We start from the raw sequence: 15,065 nt of genomic DNA, 5'->3' as shown, positions 1-15,065 counted from the left end.
CGTCTGGACCTGGAGCCTTATTATTGGGCATACTTATCAGGGCTTCCTGGAGTTCACTTGGCGTCAGTGGCGAATCCAGTTCCATTGCTTGACTGTCTAGTAATTTTGGAAGAGTTACGTTGTCAAGAAACAGATCAATTTCATTTTTAGATGGGTTTATTTGTGGTGAGTATAAAGTTTCATAGAAATCCCTAAAAATGTTGTTTATTCTTCCAGGATCATATGTTGTGTTCCCCGATAAATCTTTAGCAGCACATATAGTTGTTTTTTCTTTATTTATTTTTAGCTGGTTAGCTAGAAATCGACCTGATTTGTTACTGTGTTCAAAATTCTGCAAGCGTAGTCTTTGTATAAGGAATTGTGTTTTTTTATTAATAATTTCATTTAATTCTAGTTTTGTTTTGCATATTTTGTTCAATGTTTCCTGATCTTGGTTGCACGCGTAGGCTTCTTCTAGTGATTTGATGTTTTTTTCTAATTCCTGAATATTTTTGTTTTCTTCTTTCTTTTTGTGTGATGAGAAAGAAATTATTTTACCTCTCATCACAGCTTTCCCTGCTTCCCATAGAACAGAAGCAGATATTCCGGGAGTGTCATTAAAGTCTAAATATGAAGTCCATTCCTTTTTAAAATATTTAATAAAGTCTTCATCTTTAAGTAGTGATATATTAAATCTCCAGTTTTTTCTTGGCGTAGTGTTATTCTTGTGCATTAGTGTTAAAGATACAGGAGCATGATCGCTGACAGCTATAGGATGAATCTCAGTGTCTGAAATGTCACACAGCAGTGAGCTGCTGACCAAAAAATAATCCAGACGAGTAGTAGGAGTGATGAACATGCGAGAAAAAAGTATATTCCTTACTGGTGGGGTGAAGAGAGCGCCATGCATCGCAAAGACCAAAGTCGCTCATATACTGTTTGATTATATTTGTGGATTGCCAATTGCGCTGAGTTCCTGTTGTGTTGAGCCTATCCATGTCTTCATTTAGTCCAAGGTTGAGGTCACCGCCAAGAATGAGTGTGCAATCAAGGTGTTCAGAGAGTGCACTAAAAAATCCGTGGAAGAATGAGGGTTCATCAACATTTGGACCGTATATACTTACAATACATAGTTTTTTGTTCAATATTGATAGTTTAATAATTAGAAATCTACCCTCTGGATCTATAACTGTATCGAGTACTGTAAAATTAACATTTTTATGTATTAAAATTGCTACTCCCCGTTGTCTAGAATTATAACAGGCTGCAAACACGTTATGAAACTCAGGTGTTTTAAGTTCGTTTAAACCTGTGACAGGTTTATGAGTTTCTTGTAATAAAACAACATCTGCCTGTAGTTTTTTAAGCTGGTTAAATATCTTTAACCTCTTTCTTCTGGTGCCAGCTCCATTTACATTCCATGTGACAAACCTCAGCATGCCCATAATTGTGTGTGTATCTCTAATGATGTACGCTGGGTGTTTCGTTTAGACAGGTGGAGAGAATGTGGAAACATCCCTTGTTTGTAAATAGAAAGAGAAAAAGAAGTGTGGTGAGAGGCTCCATAAGTCTGACTATGTGTGTGAATATTCACTAATATGAACAAGCGTGGCTTGCTTATGTGTCCTGCAAGTCTGTGCGTGCTGTTAGGCTGTTGTAAATGTGCTGCCCTTGAGCTGATGTGTTTGCGTGATCGTGGTGTGAAAATATGGAGAAATAGAGGGTGTTGTTTGTAGGTGAGTGGGGAAGTAGGTGACCACAGCAGTGAAAGACAAGAGAAAGAAAGAAACCACCTGAACTGTGAGCAACAACAACAAAAAAGAAACGAAACGGAAACATTCCAATTAAAGCAATGACGGAGGGTGACGGTGTTATATCTGCTATGACATCGTATTGATATTACTAGGTTAAACCCATGTTAAAGGGGAAAGTGTGAATGAATAAGAAAAGAGTGTAGCGGGTTCTTATCTGGAGTGCAGTTAATATAACCACGGTGTGGTGCCGAGGTCGCGGTAAAGCTGTCCGTCCACGTAGAGCCGGTCCACGGCGATGACAGCACGGGAGCCTTTCTGGATGAAGCTACGTCGAACTGGGAACAGGACCTTGCGTCGTTCCAGGATCTCTTTAGGGAACTGGTCGTTCACGCTGAAGTCCGTTCCTTTCAGCTCTCTGCCGCGACTCTTCACCTGTTCCTTCTGTTTGAATTGACCGAATTTGGCCACAATAGGCCGTGGTCTCCCGGTCCGCGACCCCGCGCCCCCCAAGCGATGTACTCTATCGAAGTTGATGTTCTTTACGGTGTCCTCCGGCAGCTTCAGGTGGATTTTGATGAAGCTTTTCACCGTTGCCTCTGCGTCCTCTCCGGCAGTTTCTGGAATACCAGAAAACACAAGATTATCTCTCATGCTACGGGCTTGTAGATCGATAACGGACTCTTTTATTTTTTTATTTTCAATGTTTAGCTGGGTCACGTTATCGGTGAGAGATTTGACCGACTCCCGTAGCGTGGCATTTTCAGCGGCAAGCGATTCCACCTGCTGCTGGCTGAATTCCAGGGATTCTCTCAGAGATTTAAATTCCCGGTGTAAAATCTCCACCAGGGACAGCCTCGCATCGAAACTGGACAATCGCTTGTCGATTGACTCCAGGATGTCTGCGATGTCTTTGCCGGCAGGCGATGTTGTACCGGGGGAGTCTGCTGGGCGACATCTCTTCGATGACGGCGTCTCAATTTTGGCCGGGGAAGATGCACTCTGGGCCTTCTTCATTACTAAATCTTGAAAACAGCGGTCGATGTAATCTTGGAGAGCGTCTAAACTCTCCCCGTTGTCCTCCAGGGTGTTAGAGATGATAAAACAGATGTTGTTAGTTATGACAATTGATTAGTATATTTGGTAATACTGAAGCTTGAAAAACCTTTGTTAAACTCTATGCTACCATTTGCTTTTTTTCCGCCAAAATCTCCGGCGTCTGACGTCACCTACAACATGGGTCGCTTACCTTGTCCGTCACTTCCGTCACTTACCTTTCCAAAGGAGGATCCTGGAGAGACAAATCTCCTATATCTAAAAACTCTCTCTGCCTCTTTCACACTCGCTCGCTCTGTCTAGCTGGCATTACCATCACTCTCAAAACTTTCCCCTCTTCCCAAAAAACCAAATCCCACATGTTGACTTTTTTTTAAATTGGTCGACATGGTACATTTTTCCATCGATAGGAAAGCGGTGACTTTTTTTTCTTTCTTTACTGTTTTCACGCTTTCCTTAGAAAATGCTTAAAAAAAACACACACACACACACACACACACACACACACACACACACACAAAACATGACACAGTATTTAGAAAAAAAGCATGGCTTATATATATTATCATAACTCTGGATCTACTGGCCTGTAATTCAAATTTAAAAACTTTGCAATATTTTCAGTTTTAGCATTTATATTCACTGTTGACTGTAACTACGCTCAAAGTGTTAATGCTATCTTATTTTAATAAACAACACTGTCATATGCAAAACTAGGGTGGCAAGGGATCATTTTAGGGTGGCACTTGCCACCCCATGCCACCCTTCTAGATCCGCCCCTGCATAGAAATTAATCTATTTTGACAATAACACAGTTTGACAGACCTAAAACTCTGTCATTGTTTGGGGCTGCATTTCAGCCTGTAGGGTTGGGGATCTTGTCAAAATTGACAGAATTATGAACTCATCAGCATCTTATTTTGAGCCACAACACAATGCAATGTCATCTGGGAAATCTGATTGACAACAGCTTCATTTTTCAGCATGGCAGTGATCCCAAGCACACTGCCAATGCAGAAAGCACATACCTGGATAGAGAAACAGAATGAAACACTTTCAGTCATAGATTGGCCTCCCCAAAACCAGGACCTCAACGTTATTGAAGCCGTGTGGGATCATCTTTGACAGAATGGAATAAAAGGCAGCCAAAATCCAAAGAAGAATTTTTAATGTTTTTTAAGAAGCCTGGACAACTATTCAGAAATGAGAAGGAAGCTTGTCTAAGAGGGTTCTGGCTGTGTTGAAAAAAAAAAAAGGTGGTCCTACCAAATATTGATCTTCAAGCTCTTTTTTTTTTGTCTTATATACAGTATTTCCAAGTATGTTCGCACATTTTTCAAAAAAATCCCTGCACTTACTGTCCAAAACACAAATAACAGTGGCTTGAGATTTTTACACAGTACTGTAAATTATTGATTACTCGGAAGAGGAGCACTTTGGTTTACTAAAGTCTCGATGTAAGGCACAAAAAAGTCAGATTGTCACGGTTTGGCATGGCAGACCGTGGGGATGTGGGGAAGGAGGACCCAGGCGCGGTGCTCTGTGTATAAACAGTGCGTTTATTTACATTGAATAAAACAATAACAGTAAATCCCCGTGCTCTCCCGTGTCGTGTCTTCCCAAAAAGTCCGTGCTCCGTGTTCTCCACTCTCGTGTGTCCACACACACCCAGTGCCTGCAGCCCTCCGATGTTCCATGCTTCTCCTGAGGGGAAAATAACAGAGGCAGCCGTCAAGACACTTAATTCCAGTAGGCATACACTCACAGACTTAACTAAGCAGAAGACTAACATGGAGTCTCATGGAATGATCCAGCGTTGGTGGGAGCTCCAAGACTCTCCTAAGTAGCTCCCCCAACGAGCCCTGATCAGCGGCAGGTGTGTAGCTTCGGGTGTGGCCAGTCCCCTAGCAGGGCCACACCCGCCAGGCCTGAATGCACCTGTAAACCAGTGTACATATACACCTGCACCCATACACACACACACTCACATCTACAAGCATGGAAAAGAGCAGCAGCAACACCAAAAATACATATAATATCACCAGTCCATGACTGCCCAGGCCTGACACAGATAGTGTTTTATACATTTCCTGCTTAAAGAGCAGTTTTCCTTATACTGAATCACTAGAAGCACCAAAGTGGCTCAGCTGATTAGTATGTCACAGGAAAAACAGAGAAGAGGGTTTTCAACATGTGTTCATTCACATAGGTTATGAACAGTTTGACTTCTTCATTTGCATAGCTCACCAGCCTTTGTTAATAATGACAGTAGATGGAGAGCTTTAAGTTTGACTGTAGGCTCCCGCTGCTCTGCATTACTGTTTCTTTATGTATACTCAGCAAAAGTTGGAAAAATCCTTGTCACATTTTACATCCCCTAATTCTTAGATTTACACAACTCACTTTGTGGCTGATTTACATTAAGTTGCCTTTATTACCCTAAACGCTGCATGTGTGCAATGAGCTGAAAAAGGCAAGAGGGAGGAAATGATGCCTGTGAGGTTCTGCTACGTGCCACACACTGCAGAAGGCTGCATTAAGTTGAGCTTGGGGCAAGTACTTTGCTAAACCAGACTGTAGTAGGCAAGCTAACAAATTCTCTCTGAATGTGCAAACCACAACTTAACTCTGAAAGCCCAAAATACTACCATCATACATAGGGTGTTTAGCTCTGGGAGCAACACGGGTATCGCTGGAAGTTTTCCCAGGCTACAGTATCATGCCGACATTCTGAGCATTTGTAGTGAGCAGAGCTCCAGTATTCCTGGCCTTTCTTGTCACATTGTTGAAGCTCATATATTTTCTAGCAAACAGAAAAGTTCACAGAGGGCACAGGCTGACAGCACTAATTGGTGGATACCAGTTTGTTTGTTCTGGAAACGTCCCTGACAATAGCAGTGTGCTCAAAAGTAGAGGGGGGGGAATGGAAAGAGAGAGAGTAGTAGGAGTGGTGGACGTGGGCTGAGACAAAAGCATGTGTCACAGTCTTTTCTGTCTGTTGAATGCGATAAGCATGTTTAGGTGGAAGACCTCAGAGGCAGTGGAATTGAGCCTTGATATAAAGAACACAGCTGTTTTCCTTCGCCGTTACATGTTGTGTTGTTTTACATTTGAATAAAAGATGCTGAAGATTAGTCTAGACATGTGATGGACTGATGCTTATATAGCTTTTTTACTCAAGCTGAGCACGTAAAGTGCTTTTGACAATAAGTCTCATTCACCCAATCACACACACATTTATACAATTCTTTTATCTGTGTCTAAGTGCTTTCTAACATTCACACACTCACACTCCAATGGATACATTGGGGCAACTCAGGGTTCAGTATCTTGCCCAAAGATCCTTTGGCAAGCACACTTGAGAACTCAGGGATCGAGCCAGTGACCTTCTGATTGGTACATGATACTGCTCCACCACCTAAACCACAGCCACCTCTTTTTTTGAAATGCAATGAAGCTTGTGCGTCATTCTGCCTTTCAGACTCTCATTCGTGCACCCTGCCTCCTCCCCATCTCTGTCTCACTCTGGTCACTCGAAGCATCATCCAAGCCTTCATCTTCTTCGCCAAACAGCTTAAATTAATTCTGTGTCTCAATAAATCATATTCAGTTCTTCAAATTGATCTCTCCTTATTGAAGTGCATATATGTGCTTAATCATTGGGAGGTATTTAACATTCTTCATTTAGCAAATTGAATAGTTTTGTTTCTGACTTCATGGTAATCTTGGCTAACCTGCTGCCTTCTCTAGGCTTATATAATATATTTAAGAGTAATGGCAGGGTTTTCATTTTTAGCAAGAAAACTGATCTCACCAAGTGTTGAAGTTCTCCTTTGAATCTGTGTGTGTAGTATTCTTTGTCCGTGCCTGCAGTGCTATGCCATCTCACTCACTTCTGGTTTTAGATTTTCTATTTGCTTTAGTGCCGGCCGCTGCCCTGGGGTTGAGGGAGAGGAAATAACTCAGTGCACTCAGGCAGAGTTCAGCAGAACAAAAACCATTTGGGTTAAAGTGACACGGTGAAATTCTGTTGGCTCTGCAGCATTACACCACCACCTAACTACAAAGCTTGCAGCTCGCAGGTTGAAGCCAGCCCCTTTTTTTCTGAAAAGAAACCAAATGAGGAAGAGAGGAAAGAGAGGGAGGGAAGAATTTCCTTAAAAGCTTTGAATCCATTTTTTTCCCTATCCCTTGGCAATGCAGTTCATAGATGGTTCATTGCTAGAAGATCTGAATAATGGGTTTGGACAGCATCTTTTGAGAAAGCACTGGAAGCCATGAGCCCACCAAACTCAATTACCAAATGTTCTGAGGATGTTTTGTATCAGTAATAATAGCATACAGCATGTTTTTCTTTTGTTTTTTAAGCATTCTTCTCTTTCATTCTATGTCTAATATGTGGGTGTGCCCATTTCTAAAAATCTACTTTGATAATATAAACAAGCTCATTGTGCACGTGCAAAGTAAATTGCTTGATCTGATGGTAGCAATAAAATATGTTCATTTCATTTACAGTCGCCTGCCACCTGTTTGATTTGTTCCCTAAGCAGAGGCCAACTCACAAAATAATTCTTGCACCATAGAGAATTCGTCTGATGCTATTCTTTTGTATTTGTATGTGTAGACATGTGCAGGTCCTTTAATGTCATGTCATTTTTGTCTGCAAGCGATATATCTTGCTGTTGTGAACTTCATTCCCCATTGTGAATCATTCTCATTAGGGAACAGCGGTGGTAGATTGATCAGATGAGCCTGAGGACAGTCTGTTTTCTATTCATGAGTAGCATTGAATACAAATGAAGTTGTACTGCAAAAATGTACTGTGCTATGGAAAGTTTGATTAAGTGCAGCGATTAATTGAAAGACGTGCAAACATACGTACATATAAGGCACAGAGTTTGTAGAATTCTAAAATATTTGAAAGTCAATATTTGATTGAACTCTCTTAGGTAAGCTTTTTGAAAGACATTCAAAGCTCTCCTTTAGATGCTGGTAGAGCAGGCCGATATGACCAAAAATATTTATCACGATATACATTTGAAAATTTGCGATAACGATATAACTGACGATATAAATGACAAAATACTTTACAACTCTGCAACTTTATTAGTGCAAAAAAAAAACATCAATGTATTTTCACTTAAACAAGCAGCTTTTTTTATGTGCATCAAAGTTATATAAAAATGTAACAGTGCAAATGCAAATCCTTGCTGACAGTTTAACCATAAGGCATTTCCAGTGGAAATTGGCCGACATATTCTCAGTATAACCAAGTATAACATCCACAAAACTTAAAAAGAGGTTATACACACACAATACGGTAATATTATGTTGTAGCACAGTACGTATCACTCCGCAAGGCTCCTGCCTACGATAGCCGTAATGCTCCGACAATCCATCAAGCTGTGCGGGTTCGTGGCTTAACAAAGTCGTACTAAAACATTTGACAGATTTTCGAGCGCCATGTACCACATAAAACTGTTTCGAGGTCAGTAAACACAACCAGAATTCATACATAAGGCACACGGGATTATAGGCACACTGTCGATTTTCAGAAAAATCAAAGGATTGATTTTAAGTGTGCAATGTTTTCCAAAAAACACGGTAATAATGACAGACCGCTAACATGCTCTACCAAAAATAGCGCTTTGTTGTGTATCTGACGGACGAGAGCTAAACCAGTTCCACATCACTGAAGTTGCAGCATTTTTACAAACCAATTCTGGTTTATCTGTTTCATTCGACGATCTGCTTTCGCCGCCATGCTTTTTCCGCCATGTGCGTATGAAAACAAAGGCACTGCGTATGCGCATTTTACCCATATTCTATCGCGATATTTCATTTTTCTATCGTTGCCAAACATTATACCGGTATTACCGTGAACGGTATGATATGGCCCAGCCCTAGATGCTGGCTTCCTTTTGTTCTGTTCTCTGTCAAGGTGATCCCACACTGCTTCAGTAATGTTGAGGTTGAGCTATGTGGAATCCAGTCCATGACTGATAGTACTCCAATGTATGTTTTTTCTAAAAAGGTATAATTTTACTTCATTATCCGTTTTTAGGATGTTTTTTGGTAATTTGTTTTTTTTTTTAGTTTTCTTTAGTTTTTTTGTTTATTCTATATTCATCAGTTTTTACATGATCCCAAACACCATTTGCTGTAATGCAGCACCAAACCATGACCACTGTGTTTTACCAGTGGTTGTAGACACTCACTGTTGTACCTCTTTCCTGTTCATTACTGTGCACACTGACATTTGAACTAAAAATATGGATTAATCACTTGATATGAACTGTTGCTATTTAGTCCAATTCTTATGTAATTTCACACACCTCAGCCTTTTCTCCTCGTTGTCCTTCCTTAGGAATGCCGTCTTAACAGCCACCCTTCCAATGAGGCCATTTCAAGAATTAACTAAAGAGCCCGATGTATCTCTACTGTGTCAGGTCTTTTTACTTTTTCCATGACTTTTAAATACTTTTCATCTGCTGTAGACTTGCACTTTTTTTAAGAGGACACACCGCACACCATGCTGCGATATGCCAAAGTTTAGGTTAATTGGTCTCACTTTGTTGGTGCGAAAATATGTAAAGTTACAAGGAAAGTATTGAAAATTAGTAAAAAGAAAAAGAAAATAAAAAACTTTAAAAAGACATTAAGAAAACCTGGAGAACTATTGCTCAGGACTTTTAGATAGTATTATGGAGGTTTTGTGAATCTGAATTAAACAGTGTATATCTACAAGTTCCATCAATTTGAAATTTAGGCTTTGGTTTTGTCAGCGCTTTAACATTGGATCCATTGCCTGCATAAGTCTGTTTTTTGGCATTCATAGTCCTGGTGATGATATTAGCAAAGAAGACTGTCAATAGGGATGTCACTGTTGCACAAATCTAGCTGGCAAGCTATGTAAATATATTACAAAAAGAAACAATAAATGGCAACAAGTCTGACACAGTGGTCAGCAGCACAGGAGCACCACAGGGAACTGTGCTGTCCCCTCTTCTCTTCACCCTGTACACCTCTGACTTCTGCTACAACTCTGAATTATGCCATATTCAGAAGTTTGCAGATGACACGGCCATCATGGGGTGTATCTGGGATGATCAGGAAGAGGAGTACAGAAGTCTGGTGAGGAACTTTGTCGCATGGAGTCACACAAACCACCTGCAACTCAACACCTCAAAGACTAAGGAACTGGTTGTGGACTTCGGGAGGTCCAGAGAAGGTCCACTGCCGGTTCAGATAGAGGGGGAGGAGGTGGAGGTGGTCAACAAGTACAAGTACCTCGGGCTGTGGGTGGACAATAAACTGGACTGGTCATGCAACACAGAGCACCTGTATAAAAAAGCCCAAAGCCGACTGTACTTCCTCAGGAGGCTGAGGTCTTTTAACATCTGCAGGAAGCTCCTGAGGATGTTTTACCAGTCAGTGGTTGCTGGAGTACTTTTCTATGCTGTGGTGTGCTGGGGGAGCAGCACAGCAAAGAGGGACTCATCCAGGCTGGAGAAACTGATCAGGAGGGCTAGCTCTGTGGTCGGCATGAAGCTGGACACTCTGGTGACAGTGGCAGAGAAAAGGACATTAAAGAAACTGATGGACATTATGGACAATGCTGGGCATCCTCTGCACACGGCCATTAACAACCAGAAGAGTCTGTTCAGTGACAGGTTGCTTCTCCCCAAGACAAGAACTAACAGACTTAAAAACTCCTTTGTCCCACACGCCATCAGACTGTTTAACTCCTCTCTGGAGGGGAGAGGGAGGGGAAACAGGAGGACAAAGGAGGGGGGAACAACTAAGCTGTAGTGCCTCTGCACCTCACTGTACAATACCTTGTGCAATACTTTTTGTAAATAGTCAATGGTGCAATAGACTCAATACTTGAAATGTGCAATTCACTTGTATTTTTATTTTTTATTCCTATTTATTCTATTTATCCCCTTCGTATATTTTATTTATATTTGTCTCTGTATTTATATATGTGTGTGTGTGTGTGTGTGTGTGTGTGTGTGTGTGTGTGTGTGTGTGTGTGTGTGTGTGTGTGTGTATATATATATATAACAGTTCTGTAACTGTAACTTTGGTCGTTGCTGTGCTTTTTTTGGAAGTCGAATTTCCCAGAGGAACCCACCCGAGGGATTAATAAAGTTCTATCTTATCTTATCTTATCTTATCTTATCTTATCTTAAGTGTGGGCAACATTGGCACAGTTGTTAAGAACATTGCTATAGCCATATAGTCTGGTGTTCCAGAGCTACTAATGCAGCTTATGTGTCAAATGAAAATGGATGTGGCAGGACAAATGCATCACTCACTGCTGAATGCTTTGGGCAAAACATATTAGCCCCCTTCCAAACAGTAAATTAGCTAGCATGAACATAATATAAGGGTGAATGAATTAAGTAAAATGAACACAAATCATCACAATTTGTTTCCACGGAGACATTAAAAATCGATCTTATGGACACATTGTTTTGTATTTTATCCATTTTATGTTACAAACTGAAACTGATGATCAAGTCTTGGATGCATCCCCTAAAATGTTCAAAGGTGCTTAAAATGAATTATATTAAGGCCCCCAGGACCTAGACTTGCATTTGAACCCCTCAGTTGGAGTTCAAATGGCACAGCCGGTTCAGTTATTCTCATAGTTCGCACTTCAGTACTTCTTCGTGTTTGCCTCTGCTGGTTTGTAGGATCCTACTTCAAGAAAGAGTGATATTTTTTTGGGGAAAACAAACCACTGCCTTAAGGTCTTGTAAAGAATCTTTGAGGTTATGCAGCTGAAAATTTAAAGTTACTCCTGACCTACTTTGAAGTTTTCTTACCTGTTTGCAGTGTGCTTTTTAACTGGATCTTATGGTGAATCACAGCAGTTATGGTAAATGGGACTGACAATGTTCGGAAGCATTGTTCTGGATATAATTATGTTGATGATTTATGTGTCAGACACACGAGACTCACAAAGACTCACGCAGTGGCACAAACAAACACATATATACGATACCTGAGGGAGATGTGGGCGGGGACAAAGAATTACTTTGTGACAATTTATCCGTGAATAACATTACAATCTGGCTCCACCTGTCACAGCGCAGGAACAGCGAAGCATTACCTCCCACCGGGCTCTGGGGAGAAGGACCTACAGCAGATGGATGGGCTGATACAGGAGAGATCTGGTTCATAGGATGGGTTTCTATATGCGGGCTGTGAATATAGGTCAGTAACAAATTTACAGTCTTTGATAATGTTGAGCTTTTTAACCAAGTGCTCCAAATTATGACTCCCACTCTCCCATCATGATCACTTTGTTGCCAAGGTGATGAATCTGAAAAAAAGATTGATTTTTTTTTAAAGGAGGGGGGAAAACCACTAGTGAATCATTTTCATCTCAATAGATAAAAAAGGAAAGAAATGACTTTTGATCGCATTTGTGGTGGAAAGTGCAAGAAAGACATAATGTTGTAAAATGAAATCAAATAAACAACCTTCTAGTTTCACCTTTCTTCTTCTCCATCTCTAAGTGCTTTGGGGAATGAGATATGACATGAATTGTAGTTTTTGGCAACATTTCGAAGTAGTGACACTATAAATCTCAGCCCTCAACCCTGCTGCGTGCTGCAGGAGGAGGTTGTTTTGCAGGCTACTCTGGCTGTGGCGCTGGACTTGTTTGTGCCGTGCTGTGCGATGTGCTCAACAACAGAAAAAGCAGACAGAGATGATGATGAGGAGTGGATGGATGAAGAGAAGGAGGCATGGAGGGACAGCAAAAGAGAGAGAGGGAGGCAGAGGGGACTGTGCTGCAGTGTTCTTCTGGCTGCTTTCCAAGGGCAGTGTTGCTTCCAGTGAACAAACAAAATACCGGCCTCAGCTAAAAAGAACGTTTCCCCTTCAGAGTGAGCGAGCCTTCAGAGAGGCCATGGGAGAGAAGGAGAATGAAAAAAAAAAGAGTACATGCTTGGGGAGTGTTCTCTCACTGTGCAATGACCCTCGACCTGCAAGAATCCACCAGAAGCCGAGTGTGGCATTAATAACACGTAGGTCAGGTTCTGCTCTCCTGTTTTTGAGCTCCTCTTGGGTTTCCATCCATCGCACCTTTGCACCTTTCATCCTTGCTTTGTCACACCGTCCCCCGTCCTGCTTGCACCCTTGTATCAGGCCAAGATGACCAGAAGCATGTTAATTTATCTTGCATGACAAACAGCACAACACCTCTTTTTCATTTTATTACTTCACATTTCATTCCTCTTCCACTCTCTCGGTCTCTTTTTATATTATTCTTATCTCAGTTTGTTTCTTTATTTTATTCCCCATCCGACACAAATACAGCGCTTCGAAAATGAACTACCGCCGTCGCTGATGGACATTAATAATTTACATGGCAGCCAATGCGGCAGGAGAATGGAAATTAAACATAGGTTTGAGCTTGGAAGCTGGCAGGAAGCCAGCTGTGCACAGCCTGACTAGTGTGGTCCAGTGGAAAAATTAGCACAATAGCAACACTCATGCATAAACACACAGCTTTGCTTTGAAAAAAAAAATCATCACTAACAGTAGAATATATTGCAATTTAAGCCCCACGGGTATGTGTGAGAGATGCTCACAGTGTCTGCTTTCTCCATTGGTGATTATCTTCAATGAGGTTGCTACAGTCTGGAGACAACTGTGCATAACATATTTCCAAGCTTGCGTGGAAAGCAAACAATGGCCAGCTGCATCTCTGTGCATGCCTTTTGCAGGCTTATATGAGCCCATCAAAGCCACGCCCACACGTGTTTCCATCTCTCCTCATTACACATTTTTCATTCCAACCTCACATGTGCGGTGTCGGAAATCCTGCGATGAAGTCAGCTGTAGTTTTGGCACCATCAGCAAAACAAAGCCAAAACCCAAATCCCTCCAGAAGGTGAAGGAGAACTTATTTGCCACCCTTGTCTAGTTTCACTTTACCATCAGCCCGGGCTGAGAGTCAAGTCAATATTTTCGCCCCACTTTCGTAATGATAAACCGCCAAAGGAAAATAAACACGCCAGTTTCAAGGTATTATCAAACACAACACGGAGGTAATTTGTCAGAATCGAATCACCAGATGGCGTTCACTGCGAACGTGTTGATCAGAGTTAAATTGAGCCCGGTAAATGTTTGTAGCAGGCTGCCACCGCAGGAAGGGCTAAATTAATCACAAGTAGGGAATTCACACCTCCCGAGTATGTCAACCACTTCCTGTCTTTAGACAAATACGCAGAAAGACAGATAGACAGCCCTGCCACCCTCCGGCTGGGTATGACACGTTATGCAAATTGACATTTCTGTGTATATAATAGACCTGATGATGAAATACTAATGGTATTTTTGAGCTGCCGTCGCTCCTTTTGACATGCTTGGAGTAGACAGTGCAGAACCTGTGACCTCCATGTGTGAAGAATGATATTTAGAAGGACAGTCTCCCCTCAGAGAATAATATGTTTATAACCTGGATAGAGAAGAATTTGCTGGAAGCTTTTCTTGAACTTGTGGCACTCCAGCACTATTAGACTTCCTTGGCATAAACTGACCAAGGGAATTCATTTTTAAGATGATATAATTCTGATCACAGATAAATTTCACCTTCACTTGGGTCGCTGGAGTAGTTCATTACTCTTGACAAGTGTCTCTCTTCTTAAAAACATTCAGCACAGGCGATTTAAGTCAGGGATATAGATCTCATACTGTTACCACAGCCACTCCTGATCTGAATATATATAACCGACGGGTATTCTCCTGACAATGCAGCTTAACAAACTCGCTAACCCTTTCCATACATCAAAGCCCGAACGTAATTACACCCTCACATCCTCTGGGATTCATGATAAGATGCTCATCATAATGTTTGGAAACCTCTTTCTATGACACACTACATTGCAATAACAACATAAAGGTGAAAAAGCACTTCAGCTTTAGTTTTTCTCTCATTTTCTTCATTTCATATTCCATACTGCAGAACATTGACTCCAGACTATGGATAGAGATGCTTTCAGTATATTTTAGAAGTAGAGGTTTTTATTTCTATAGTAAGCATTCAAAGGGTGTTGTGTTTAAATGTACAACTTTTATTTTCTTTTTGTCAAACAACACTGTACTGTAATAATAATTAGATATAGTATACAAATGAGCAAAACTGCCCTTTGTCATGTTTCCTGAGTTTGGTTAACTTATTGGCCTTTTTTGGTCACTTTCTCCCCCTTTTTTTGAGCAAATGGTATTTCTTGGACCGCACACAGTACATGCAAAAAA

General features: G+C 41.2%; 1 protein-coding gene across 1 annotated transcript in view; it reads right to left on the bottom strand.

Moving 5' to 3' along the window:
* Nucleotides 1-4,475: 4,475 nt before the first annotated feature.
* The window catches only part of gpr85 (G protein-coupled receptor 85), a 39,792-nt gene continuing 29,202 nt past the window's right edge, over nucleotides 4,476-15,065 (bottom strand). The window contains exon 3 of the transcript XR_015125647.1: nucleotides 4,476-4,490. The gene's annotated coding sequence lies outside the window, so the exon portion shown is untranslated. The remainder of the gene's footprint in view (nucleotides 4,491-15,065) is intronic.

This window comes from Aulonocara sp. 'chitande type north' Nkhata Bay, linkage group LG17 (genome assembly GCF_057382095.1).
Source record: "Aulonocara sp. 'chitande type north' Nkhata Bay isolate Kocher_YH1m ecotype deep benthic linkage group LG17, A_spYH_male_GT1.1, whole genome shotgun sequence".
In the NCBI taxonomy this organism is placed as follows: Eukaryota; Metazoa; Chordata; class Actinopteri; order Cichliformes; family Cichlidae; genus Aulonocara; species Aulonocara sp. 'chitande type north' Nkhata Bay.
This window is presented reverse-complemented; position numbering and strand designations above follow the sequence as displayed.